Genomic DNA, 9,289 nt, shown 5'->3' on the forward strand with positions numbered 1-9,289 from the left:
AAAAAGATACATCTAAAACATAAAAAAACATTCAAAACTATTAAGAAAAATAATTATGTAAAATCTAAAAAGAAGAAAATTTCAGTACTATTAAAAATAATTATTTAAATTTGAATAAGAAAAAATATCTAAAGTTATTAAGAAAAATACCGCATTCAAAAGGAAGGACGGAGCTTTTCAACGTCTCTGTTAGCATTCTTTCGCTTCTTGACTTTAGAGAGGTGAAAGAGGCGGTAATTTAAAGAGCTACACGAGATAAAAAAAAAAAAAAAAAGAGTGCAGAAGCTGCTTCGAAGAAGATGAAAAAAAAAAAAGAGAGAAAGAAAAGTAAAAGAGAACGGGAGAACGTGTATTTTTTTAACATAAAATTAATTTTTATTATTTTAAAATAAATTTTTTTTTTACAAAATAGATTGCTGTATTAATAAATTAAATTGGCTGCATATGGAGTTCTACGAGCGTGATTCAGGCAAAAATTATGATGAGTTTTCTTTATATAATTTCAAAAGTGGATGCAATCTTTATATTTAAATATTGGTATTGATTTTCCTGTCACAACTCACAAGGTAATCAGAAATTGAGAAAATAAAATTTTGACTAAAAATAATTCTTTATATTCAAAAAGTGGGTTGTGAAATCATGAGTGAAATAAGCCACAAACATAACACAAATCATTGGGTGACATACAATAATGGTTGTTGAACTTTCCATTTTCGTGATTAGGTCACGTCTTCATTATTTTATCTCCCTCCTTTTTCTTTCTGCCTCAAGAGTTCCCAATGAAGATGTGAATGGGTCCGTGGTCGGTTGCATATTTTAATCATAAGCTTTACTTTTGCATGCGATGTGCTGGGTCTCTCTCTATATATATGTATCTATGTACATGTCAACACCATTTTTCATTCTTTAACGAAAAATTCTTCCATGTATGTTAGGTACATTTAATCCATATTTCAAGAACAATTACAATACTTTTATTATAATTTATACTAATTAAAAGCTAAATTAAAAAATGATAATATGTAGTCATAATTTTTACTCCAAAACATATACACACACATATTTTCTCTGATTAAATCACTAACTATAGGATGAGCATTATTAATATTTTTGAGCAAACGAACGCATGCCTTGCATGAGTTATGAACTTTCATAATATGTTGGGTCTTGCTTAATCATAGAGAATGATGTCCTTGTCTTCTACCTTTAAATAAATTCACTTGAGGTTTCTTTCTTATTCAATAAATAACCATTTTTTGTGACACAAATAAGAGAATTGGAAAGGATAAGGGAATAATCTTTTTTGGCATTTTATAACTTTTATATTAATTACTTCTTTGTACATAAAATATATGGTATTTTACCATCGGAAGCAAGAAATGATAACCGTCTATATATATCGATGTCATGATCTAATGTATACTTTTATTATGACACAATATTTAATATCAAAAGTACTACGTGTTTAAATTAGGTTAAGTACGACGTCTTCAATAATAAACGACTAAAGATATTCAACAAATTATTAGAAATCCATTATTTTGATTTCTTGACATTCGAGTGTTTCAATGCTACACTACACCAGCTAAAAGCCATAATATGGGAAACAATTTAACGGAAACACTAGAAGGAAATCAAAAGAGGTCAAACTTCATGGTACAGGAAAAATGCTGAATATCGTCAGATTTATTATAAGATTTAGTATCGAATACTAGTGCTAAGTTTACTAATAGATTTATCGACAATTTAATAATAAATTCGTTAAATAAAAAAAATTATCGTCAGATTTAGTTTTCATACCATAAATTTATCAGAAATAATTAGAGAGAAAAAAATTAGTGCGATTATTACTGTCAGATTTACTGTTTGTCAGTAATAATATGGATTAGTACAACGATATGTTTTGATCATTAACAAAGGATTATCGTCGGATTTAATCGCCGATAAATCCGATGGTAATCTTACCCTAAATTCGAGTCACGAACTCTTTTTCCGCCTCATTTTTGAACTACTCTCTCTCTAACCTTCTTTTTTTTTCTCTCTCCCACAAACCACATCCGGCAGCCCCTCCACCAGCGTCGGCCACCACCAACAGCGTTTAAAGACTGTGTAGACTCCTTACGTTGCGTTGGTGGCTCTATTGCCGACGTTTTTGTCGCTCCCGCCACTGCTGCGATCGCTGTAGGGCACTGCTCCCTATGTCGTCGAAGCTGTCTTCTTTCTCCTTCTAGGTATGTTGTCCTCCTCTTTCTTCCTATTATTATTTTTTAATTTAATTTATTTTTTAATTTCATTCGGATGTTATAATGAAAGTCTCTTTATAGATTATCACCTTAAAGACAACATTCACTACAAGAAAAATACACATTCATCTACACTTTTTTTAAGCTACATTTAAAAAGCGTAACCTATTCAGCTACACTTTTTTTAAGCTACATTTGAATAGGCTATACTTTTTTGCATGGTACCCTTTTATAAGAGAAAAGGAAACACTATTGAAGCATTCCTTCAAAAGCGTCTCCTTAGATATTTTAAATATCACTTAAAAAGCGTAGCCAAATCTAAAATGCTATGGATACACTTTATTGACCAAAGGAAGCGCTTTTAAAAAGTAACTCATTTGTTAAGTTTTGGGTGCGCTTCAAAAACTTCTCCTAATGTATCTAAGACTAAATACAAACACTTAGTGAAATTTTTTTCACCCTTTCACCAAATCTCAGAAGGCGTCGTATCCCCCAACCCCTAATCTGATGAACCCCCTTTGTCTCTCTTCTCTGTTCTATCTCATCACTCTCTTTTCTATTCTCTCGTCACTTTCCCACCTCGCCTCGTCGCTCTCACCTCTCATCTCCGATCTCTAGCTCACTTCTCTCTCAGTCTCGCACTCACGTCTCAGACTTAAGCTCATCGTTGCCATTTGTGTCGTCACCATCACGCACTCAGTCGCCGCCTTCACTGCGCTCACTGCGCTCACCTCGGGTAGTGGTGGTCTTTGTCTTCTTGCTTCGGCCAGTAGTTCAGTTGGTCAACTTTCTTCACCATCGGTCTTGGGTGAGTTTCCTTCGTCCCTATTCTTTATGTCAATTTTGATGTATCTTATGGTTTCATAGTGAAATTAGAATTTTATGGCGGTGGTGGTTATTGTTGTATGTGTGTTTTTTATATTAATTGTCGAAGCTGAATACTAGAGATTTGGAGATTGGAATGGTACTTTTTCACAGTTGGTTCTATGGAATTTGAGAGGTTTGGGGTTTTGATTTAGGATTTTTATTTGGGGGTTTTAGCTACTGGATATGCCACTAGGAATTGGGGATTTTAGCTTTAGAATGATCCACTTGAATTACATTCTCTCTTGATGTAACAACACTTCATTTTTCTCTTCCTTTTCAATTTTATTTCTGCCTCATTTTCCTACTTAATTTTGTTGCTTAACTTGAAGTTCGCTTATGGATAGTTCTTTGCATTGTTCATACTCTGATTCTTCTGTAATTTACTTAATCCGAGCTGATTCTAATTGTAGAAACTTTCAATTTGATTTGTATAAGTTGCACAAGCTTGTTTTAGACGTCCTATCCGAAATGTTTAATGGTCAAATCACGACTGAAACAAACTACTGATCCATGACTATTAGATTTGCGTGGAATGCAATTTGGTGTTGAAGTTCCAAAGTAACCTATTTATAGGAACTTGAGGTTTTTGTTTAATTATATTCGACTCCCTTTTTTTCGCCCTAATTTTGTAGGACGAGTAACCAGAGGTGCAAGGACCTGGAGTGTGGGTGTCAACTGAGAGAGGTGCAACAGATAGTCCAATAAGGTGCTGTTGTTTATGCTTCCATTGTTCTTTTATGGATATGTTATGAACTTGTGTTGTTATTGTTCTTAAACACTTCATGCATTTCAGCCTTTTTTTGAATTACAAATATGCAATGCATGGCTGCCTAGTAATTATCATGTACTGGCCTCCTTTTGTAGAGTATAGCGATGTTTCTGCATACCGATTATCTCTATCAGAGGATACGAAAGCTCTCAATCAGCTGGTATTCTGCTTTTGGGCTAACACTTAGATCTGTTTGTTAGATGATTTTTATTTTCTTTTTAATTATAAATTTCTTACTACTAATACGAAAACAATGTAGAACATCCTTACCCAAGAGGGGAAGGAAATGGCATCGGTGCTTTACACATATCGCAGTTGTGTCAAAGCCCTTCCGCAGGTGAATTTTCTCTTTAGTTACATCTAGTTGTTATTTTGCAAGTGAAAAAAATTCGCACTACTTAATTGATAGCTTTACATAATGCAGCATGATGTTTTACACACATCTATTTTCTATATCACTTTTTGTTTATTGATAACATACACTATTAAGCTTCTGGAGGGGAGGTACATTTTAAAGTTTTTGATTTTCATACATGTATACTGTCTTTTATAATTTATACATTTTGCCACAAATGGGGCAGCTTCCTGATTTGATGAAGCAAAGTCAAGCTGATTTATATTTGGAAACATATCAAGTTCTGGACTTGGAAATGAGTCGTTTGCGTGAAATTCAGCGATGGCAAGCATCAGCTTCATCAAAGGTATGAGATGTTGGTCACTTGTTGTATGGACCTTTTTTTAATTGTTTCTTTCCTTTTCAGAAACTGACAGAACATAGCATGTTTAGTATATCTGTCTATGCCATTTTGAATGCAGTTAGCTGCTGATATACAACATTTTTAGGCCTGAGCGACGCATTAATGGCCCTACAATATCTCATTTGTGGTGTGTTATGGTGCTTCATCATTTATTATTTATTTATTATTTTTCCTTTTATTTTATTTTCTTTTAATTGATAACCTTATTGGCATTTTTATCTTCAACATCCTATTGGATTATATCACTGGGCTGTGGCCACTCCTTCCTTTCATTTCACACAATTTGTGTCGTTATATTTATGATATTTTTATTCTTGACAGGTCTATGCTGAAGTTACTTGATGTTTTGGTGCAACTTGATCATTTTAAAAATGCTAAGGCAAGCATACCTAATGACTTTTCTTGGTATAAAAGGTAAGTATTTCATATCTGACTGTGTCATTTTATCGTCAAGTTCAGGATCTTCAAATTTTCTTTTGAGTTCAGTTTGCCTCTGTTTTTCAATGAATCTGATCTTAGAAATATGGACTCACCTTTTGGTAATTTGTGAAACTATAAAAGTCACTCAAAACATTGGCAAGCTTTCTACTATATATGATCTACATGGTAATCTTTAGGGTAATAATCATGCGAACACCTTTCTTATTAGTTTAGAAATTTTAAAACTACTTGGTGAAATTTTACATTTGTTCTTTTTATTTTTTCTTCTCTACTTTTCAGAACTTTCACACAAGTCAGCGGTCAGTGGCAAGACACTAATTCAATGAGGGAAGAGTTGGATGATTTACAGGTACTTAATGTTGATATTTCCTTGTTTATGGCATGTTGAATGCTCTGAATTTATTATGTTGTTGATTCCTTAAGTGATAATTTATCCCAAAATTTTTTCCTTGGCTTTGGCTTTTGTATTGTTACATTTTTTTGGCCATGCCCAACCAAAGGTGAGCTGTGTTTGACATTTTAGTTATGTGTGCAGATTTTCTTGAGCACAAGATGGGCTATCTTGTTGAACCTGCATGTTGAGATGTTCCGCGTGAACAAGTATCCTATATATGATATCAATTTGATGTACTGGCATAATGTTACACACAAGAACTAAGAACACCTATCTGTTACTAGTTTTTAGCATGTCACCATTTTTATTATTCTCCCCTTTCAGTTCTTCTTCGATTCCTTGACTTGAAATAGTTTGGAAGACATTCTTCAAGTACTTATAGTCTTTGTTGTAGAGTCTCTGGAGTTGGACTTTGCACTTCTCTTTCCTGAGCGCCACATACTCTTGCGTGTATTGCCTATTTTTGTTGTCCTAGTGACATCATCAGAGAAAGATAGCGAGTCTTTGTGCAAGAGGGTGAAAATCAAAAGACTGATAAATATATTTAAGGTATTATCGATTTAGCTACGCGGCGCACATCATGCTTATTTTTCCAGTTGTCTTCAATCCCTTGCGAATCAACTTAGATGGCCTTATCTTTTCATCTTCTTCAAGGCCTTTGCTTCAAGATAACTTGATATTCACGTCACTAACCTTATCTCTTATTTTTCTAATATTTTCAAATTAAAGTTATTAGCTTTAGTGTGAGATGTATGAATATTTACGATTAACTTAATTCTAGTACTTTTGGATCATTATTATAAATATATTTTGGTTTGAGATAATTTTTATTATTTAAAGAAATTATTTAGTATAATTATGTATTTATTTTTATTTTATAATATTTAATTTATTTAATTAAAAATATAGAATTATTATACATGTAATCATATTATTAACTATTATGTTGTATTAATAATTATTATATATATATGTATATATATATATATATATAATGAGAAAAAAAATGAGGGACCTAAGGCTACACTTATATAAAGTAGCCATGGTATACAATGTGGCTATGCTTTACAGGTAATGCAGTAGTGCTGAAAAACGTAGCCTATTCTGGCAAAAAATGGAAGCTGAAAAGCATAGCCTTTGATCCTGGACAGCATCACTTGAAAAGCGTACCCTATTCCCAAACGCTAAAAGCTTAGCCCTTGGTGCAGAAAAGCGTAGCCTTTGAGAATAGGCAACGGCCGAATAGGAATCACCCCAGAAAGTGTAGCCGTAGCCTAAGGCATCATTTTTTTTCACTTTTGGCTACACTTTTCAAGTGTACTTGAATGGGTGTTTTTCTTGTAGTAATTCTTTATTCTCATCTTTCTAGAACAGTTTCACTTAGCCATAATTCTAAGTATTCTATCTCAAGGTGGCTTTGTAAAATAAGTTTTCAATCGATATTCCCAACCCATTGGTTCAAGGTATTGGATGTTGAAACACCCCTCGGATTTACTTCCTCAAGCCTCTTTCCTTAACATAGCCACACCACAAGCATTTAACTAGAAAGGCACTCTTTGAGTTTTGTTTCTTTTCATCCTTCCTAGTCCTTGGTGCTCAGAGCCTTGAGTTTTGTTCTTTGTTTTTCTTTTCCTTCATCTTTTCTTTTGGTTGCCTCTTCTTGGTTATATATATTTTCAGGATCCTCCATAATAATTCTCTGAATGTCAGTCCATGTCTTAGATTTCATATGCAGAATTTCACAAATATGAAGCTTTATTACACAATCACGCTTTCAATCACCACCTTTCTTTAGTCTTATTTTTCTCCAAATTTTTTAAGGTTACTTTAACTTTCTCATTAATCAACCCTTAATTGCATACTTAAAACCTTGGAGTACAAACAATACCATTTATTCAATTTATTGACATCGAAAACAAATCTAAATGAAACTCGAAGCTATAACTGAAGGAAACTAGAGACAATAATTGAATGAAAACAAAGGCAAAAACCAAATGAAATTAACAATAATAACTAATTGACACTTACTAAATGAAGCTAAAGACAAGATTTACACACGCACACATTAAAGCAAGTACATTTACACATGCATATAACTTGAAATTAAAGGAAACATAAAGAAGTAAAGGAACTTGACCACCTTGCATTCATTCATCACTATCATTATTATCATTGGGTTCATTGGTCCTTGGCTCCAAAACATTGGTCTTTGGCTCCCAAAATCCTTGATCTTCCATGGTTTTTCTCACTCTGTCCTCATGAATAAGCTCTACCTCTCTTATGTCATGTACAAGTCTACTTGCCACTCATGAGAATGGTGGTAGACTTGGGTTTACTTTTTGAAGACATGTACACAGATAGTTTATCTTGGCTTGAATATTCAGGTCAGATTCCATTATGTTTCTGTATCTGCATTCTTCCAATGCCCTGAACTCCTTGAACTCTCTATATTGTCGTGCTTATTGCTTTGAAATGTTAAAAAGAGTTGTTTGAAGTTGACCCCAATCAAATTGGTTCCCAATTTGAGCTTGATGTTGTAGTTGATGAGGTTGACTTGTTCCCTTTTAGGGTGGAGGTGTTGGAGGTTATGGAGCCCCTCTCCTTAGTGCTCTCCTGCGAGTTGGACTCAACATAATCCTCTCCAAACTTCTACCAGTGATTGGCTTGCCCATTTTTACCCAGGTGGTATCCTCATCTTCAAAAACCATCGCCACTTGTTCACAAAGGCGATAGTTGAGACTTGGATATCCAAGCTTTATGTTTGGACAGTGCTCTCTGTTATGCATTGGAGGTTTTCAAGGGTAATTTCTTCAATATTTACCACCTCTCCTATCATAATAGTATGAATCATGTTGGCCCCCTCTCTAGTCACCTTAGAATTATAGGAAGTGAGTAGGATTAATCTCCTCACAATTTTAAACCACCCCCTTGCTGCTAGTATTAGATCACTTTTCTTCAATTGATTTGGAACTCCATTGGCATCACAGATCCATTTAGCCCCAAGTATGTAAATGTCACTTATCATTTCATAGCTTGTTTGAGAAGATGGGGAAGGGAGTGCTCTGGTGCACGAAATTGGAAATCATAATTCTTCACAACTTTGCACAACTAACCAGCAAGTGCACTGGGTCGTTCAAGTAATACCTTACGTGAGTAAGGGTCGAATCCCACGGAAGTTGTTGGCTTGAAGCAAGCTATGGTTATCCTGTAACACTTAGTCAGGATATAATATCAATAATGATTCTTAGTTTTAATTGTAAAAAGTGAAAGGGTATAAAATAAATAATTGTTACGCCATAGTGGAGAATATGTTGGAGTTTTAGAGATGCTTTCTCTTCTGAATTCCTGTAACATAATGCTTCCTCACTTTCAAACATGCAAGGCTCCTTCCATGGCAAGCTGTATGTAGGGCGTCACCGTTGTCAATGGCTACTTCCCATCCTCTCAATGAAAATGGTCCAAATGCTCTGTCATAGCACGGCTAATCATCTGTTGGTTCTCGATCATGTCGGAATAAGATCCATTGATCCTTTTGCGTCTGTCACTACGCCCAACACTCGCGAGTTTGAAGCTCGTCACAGTCATCCAATCCTTGAATCCTACTTAGAATACCACAGACAAGGTTTAGACCTTCCGGATTCTCAAGGATGCCGCCAATGGATTCTAGCTTATACCACGAAGATTCTGATTAAGGAATCTAAGAGATACTCATTCAATCTAATGTACAACGGAGGTGGTTGTCAGGCACATGTTCATGGATTGAGGATGGTGATGAGTGTCACGGAACATCACCTTCTTCATATTAAAGCGCGAATGA

General features: G+C 34.4%; 1 long non-coding RNA gene across 1 annotated transcript; it reads left to right on the forward strand.

Moving 5' to 3' along the window:
- Nucleotides 1-4,468: 4,468 nt before the first annotated feature.
- LOC112704073 (uncharacterized) lies at nt 4,469-5,653 on the forward strand. The gene is made up of 3 exons (XR_003154763.2): nt 4,469-5,051; nt 5,358-5,427; nt 5,614-5,653. It is a non-coding gene; the product is annotated as an uncharacterized lncRNA (long non-coding RNA).
- Nucleotides 5,654-9,289: the final 3,636 nt, after the last annotated feature.

Source organism: Arachis hypogaea, chromosome 7 (genome assembly GCF_003086295.3).
Source record: "Arachis hypogaea cultivar Tifrunner chromosome 7, arahy.Tifrunner.gnm2.J5K5, whole genome shotgun sequence".
Lineage (NCBI taxonomy): Eukaryota > Viridiplantae > Streptophyta > Magnoliopsida > Fabales > Fabaceae > Arachis > Arachis hypogaea.